The sequence below is a fragment of the Budorcas taxicolor genome, chromosome 18 (assembly GCF_023091745.1).
Source record: "Budorcas taxicolor isolate Tak-1 chromosome 18, Takin1.1, whole genome shotgun sequence".
In the NCBI taxonomy this organism is placed as follows: Eukaryota; Metazoa; Chordata; class Mammalia; order Artiodactyla; family Bovidae; genus Budorcas; species Budorcas taxicolor.
The window spans coordinates 28111480-28116379 of NC_068927.1; positions in this window are offsets into that span (position 1 = coordinate 28111480).

Genomic DNA, 4900 nt, shown 5'->3' on the forward strand with positions numbered 1-4900 from the left:
TTCCCCGAGCGAAGCTAGAGCGGCCTCCCGCCAGGCCCCGAGCCGCGTCACAGCGCACCCTGGCGGTCGGAGCGGAGAGGCTGGATTTCTGTGCAGCCTTGGGTGGCTGGTCCCGGGGTCGGCGCCACGTGGTCCCGGAAAACAGTGACAGCACAGTTTATCGCAGTTTACAGCGCTCGACACACTTCATTCATTTAACGACGACGGACCGGACCGAAGGGGTAGCTGCTATTATGCCACTTTAAAAGATGGGAAAAGATAGGCTGACGTAGGTGAAGTAATTTGCCTAAGACTATAGAGCCAGTTACCTAAGTGGACGTTCCTAAATCTTCAGCCGGATGTTTCCGTAAATGCAGATCACCTCATCTCGTTCCTGAGTGGTTTCTAATCTGTTACGGAGAAGATAACCTGCGTTATCTCCTGGGACACTTCTGAGGATTAGGCGGGATTAGCCGATTAGGTCGAAAAACAGGGTCTGGTTTAGTAAACTAGAAACAACTGGTGGTTATTAATGATATTGTGTTTGTCAAATCCTTGCAGTTGTGTGTGGAAGGGAATTAATCATTCTTCAAGGAAAAAGCAGAAGAATTTGAGACTCCAGACGTGGAAAGATTCAAACAAGTCCATTCTAAACAGTGGCTGTTTCTCTTATTTTGGGCCATGCTGCACAGTTTATGGGATCTTGGTTCCCCCACCAGGGATTGAACCTTGGCCCTTGGCAGTGAAATCCCAGAGTCCTAACCACTGGACCGCCAGGTAATTCCCAATGGCTGTTTCTGGGACCCTCTTCTCTAAAACCCAAGTAGAACTGTGTCTCTTGCCGACTTAGTTTATCGCCTATGGCATGACAGTATGTAAATGAGCAAGTCTAGATGCCTACCTAGTGTCACATTCTAGGCTCTTCCGAGTGCACCCCCAACTTACTGTCTCAGACTCATCTGGCTCACTCTCTGACCTCAGCCTTTGCCCTCACAGGCCATGATTTCCATTCCCCGTCTGCATTAGTATCCTAACAACTGCTGTAACAAATTACTACAAACTGGATGGTTTAAAGCAACAGAAGCATTTTCTTTCACAGTTTTAAGTGGCTAGAATTCCAAAATCAAGGCAGGGTTCATTCCTTCTGGAGTCTCCAAGATCAGTCTGTTCCCTGCCCTTCTCCTAGCTTCTGGCAGTCACCAGCAATCCTTGCTAGTTCCTTGGCTTACTGACAGATTGCTCTAACCCCTGCCTCCATCTTCATGTGGTGTTCTCTCCCTGTCTCTTCACTTCTTACATGGATGCCAGTCATATGGGGTTAGGGACCACCATAAGGGCTTCACATTAATGACTTGATTACATCTGCAAAGACCTCCTTTGCTAGTAAATCACATTCCCGGGTATGTGGGTTGGAGCTTCAAGCTACCTGTTTTGCAGGATACGTTTCAAAGCATAACAATCATTGTCGCCAGAGCCCAGCAATTATACTTCCTGGGGCAGATCCTAGAGACCTTGTGTATGTTTAAGAATGTCAGTGAAATGTTTTTGGTAAAACTAAGACACAGGCAACAACCTAGTTTCCTATCAATAGAAAATTAGATGCATGTTACACGCATGCGACAGAATGATCTCTGTTCGTCCCAAGGCAAACCATTCAATATCACAGTTATCCAAGTCTATGCCCCAGCCAGTAATGCTGAAGAAGCTGAAGTTGAACGGTTTTATGAAGACCTACAGGACCTTTTAGAACTAACACCCAAAAAAGATGTCCTTTTCATTATCGGGGACTGGAATGCAAAAGTAGGAAGTCAAGAAACACTTGCAGTAACAGGCAAATTTGGCCTTGGAATGCGGAATGAAGAAGGGCAAAGACTAATAGAGTTTTGCCAAGAAAACGCACTGGTCATAGCAAGCACCCTCTTCCAACAACACAAGAGAAGACTCTACACATGGACATCACCAGATGGTCAACCGAAATCAGATTGATTATATTCTCTGCAGCCAAAGATGGAGAAGCTGTATACAGTCAACAAAAACAAGACCAGGAGCTGACTGTGGCTCAGATCATGAACTCCTTATTACCAAATTCAGACTGAAATTGAAGAAAGTAGGGAAAACCGCTAGACCATTCAGGTATGACCTAAATTAAATCCCTTATGATTATACAGTGGAAGTGAGAAATAGATTTAAGGGCCTAGATCCGATAGATAGAGTGCCTGATGAACTATGGAATGAGGTTCGTGACATTGTACAGGAGACAGGGATCAAGACCATCCCCATGGAAAAGAAATGCAAAAAAGCAACATGGCTGTCTGGGGAGGCCTTACAAATAGCTGTGAAAAGAAGAGAGGCAAAAAGCAAAGGAGAAAAGGAAAGATATAAGCATCTGAATGCAGAATTCCAAAGAATAGCAAGAAGAGATAAGAAAGCCTTCTTCAGCGATCAATGCAAAGAAATAGAGGAAAACAACAGAATAGGAAAGACTAGAGATCTCTTCAAGAAAATTAGAGATACCAAGGAAACATTTCATGCAAAGATGGGCTCAGTAAAGGACAGAAATGGTATGGACCTAACAGAAGCAGAAGATATTAAGAAGAGGTGGCAAGAATACACAGAAGAACTGTACAAAAAAGATCTTCACGACCCAGATAATCATGATGATGTGATCACTCACCTAGAGCCAGACATCCTGGAATGTGAAGTCAAGTGGGCCTTAGAAAGCATCACTATGAACAAAGCTAGTGGAGGTGATGGAATTCCAATTGAGCTATTTCAAATCCTGAAAGATGATGCTGTGAAAGTGCTGCACTCCATATGCCAGCAAATTTGGAAAACTCAGCAGTGGGCACAGGACTGGAAAAGGTCAGTTTTCATTCCAATCCCAAAGAAAGGCAACACCAAAGAATGCTCAAACTACCACACAATTGCACTCATCTCACATGCTAGTAAAGTAATGCTCAAAATTCTCCAAGCCAGGCTTCAGCAATACGTGAACCGTGAACTTCCTGATGTTCAAGCTGGTTTTAGAAAAGGCAGAGGAACCAGAGATCAAATTGCCAACATCTGCTGGATCATCAAAAAAGCAAGAGAGTTCCAGGAAAACATCTATTTGTGCTTTATTGACTATGCCAAAGCCTTTGACTGTGTGGATCACAATAAACTGTGGACAATTCTGAAAGAGATGGGAATACCAGACCACCTGACCTGCCTCTTGAGAAATTTGTGTGCAGGTCAGGAAGCAACAGTTAGAACTGGACATGGAACAACAGACTGGTTCCAAATAGGAAAAGGTGTACGTCAAGGCTGTATATTGTCACCCTGCTTATTTAACTTCTATGCAGAGTATATCATGAGAAACGCTGGACTGGAAGAAAAACAAGCTGGAATCAAGATTGCTGGGAGAAATATCAATAACCTCAAATATGCAGATGACACCACCCTTATAGCAGAAAGTGAAGAGGAGCTAAAAAGCCTCTTGATGAAAGTGAAAGAGGAGAGTGAAAAAGTTGGCTTAAAGCTCAACATTCAGAAAACGAAGATCATGGCATCCAGTCCCATCACTTCACGGGAAATAGATGGGGAAGCAGTGGAAACAGTGTCAGACTTTATTTTTTTGGGCTCCAAAATCACTGCAGATGGTGATAGCAGCCATGAAATTAAAAGACGCCTACTCCTTGGAAGAAAAGTTATGACCAACCTAGATAGCATATTCAAAACCAGGGACATTACTTTGCCGACTAAAGTCCGTCTAGTCAAGGCTATGGTTTTTCCTGTGGTCATGTATGGATGTGAGAATTGGACTGTGAAGAAGGCTGAGTGCCGAAGAATTGATGCTTTTGAGCTGTGGTGTTGGAGAAGACTCTTGAGAGTCCCTTGGACTGCAAGGAGATCCAACCAGTCCATTCTGAAGGAGATCAGCCCTGGGATTTCTTTGGAGGGAATGATGCTGAAGCTGAAACTCCAGTACTTTGGCCACCTCATGTGAAGAGTTGACTCATTGGAAAAGACTCTGATGCTGGGAGGGATTGGGGGCAGGAGGAGAAGGGGAAGACTGAGGATGAGATGGGTGGATGGCATCACGAACTCGATGGACATGAGTCTGAGTGAACTCCGGGAGGTGGTGATGAACAAGGGAGGCCTGGCGTGCTGTGATTCATGGGGTCGCAAAGAGTCGGACACAACTGAGCGACTGAACTGAACTGAACTGACATGAATGAGCTCAGTTTATAGGTATCAACATGTATGACCTCAAGAACATAAAGAAGCAAGTCACAGAACTGTAAGTGTAATTTGGAGCCGTTTAGGTAAAATTTTATTTTATTTATTATTTTTTAAAGACGTGATCATGTTTACTTATTTGTTTATTGCTTTGGCTGTGCCCTGCAGCATGCAGGATCTTCGTTCCCCACCCAGGGGTCAAATCTACAGCTCCTGTGTTGGAAGACTGAGTCTTAAGCACTGACTCAGTCTTCTTAACCACTGGACTGCCAGGGAAGTCCCTAGATAAAATTTGAAAATACACAAAACCGTAGCATACAGTCACTCATATGTAAAAGTTGGAAAGAATGCAGCTAAGATGCAGTTCAGTTCAGGATCAGGAGGGCACAAGAGGGTGTTTGCCCTTGTGGAGAGAATAAGACAACTTTGTCATATTTGCTTCATAAAAAATTACAGAAAATATTACCAGTTACCACCATTCTGGGTGCGGAACTCTGTAATAAATACATTTTAAGAAAGTGAATTTGAGTTACCGGTATGACACGTGAATTGGAAAGGACAGTTGTTAGGGGTAGGGTTGTTGTTGTTTAGTCACTGAGTCATGTCCAGCTCTTTGTGATCCCATGGAGTGTAGCCTGCCAGGCTCCTCTCTGTCCATGAGAATCCATGGGATGCTCCAGGCAGGAATACTGGAGTGGGTTGC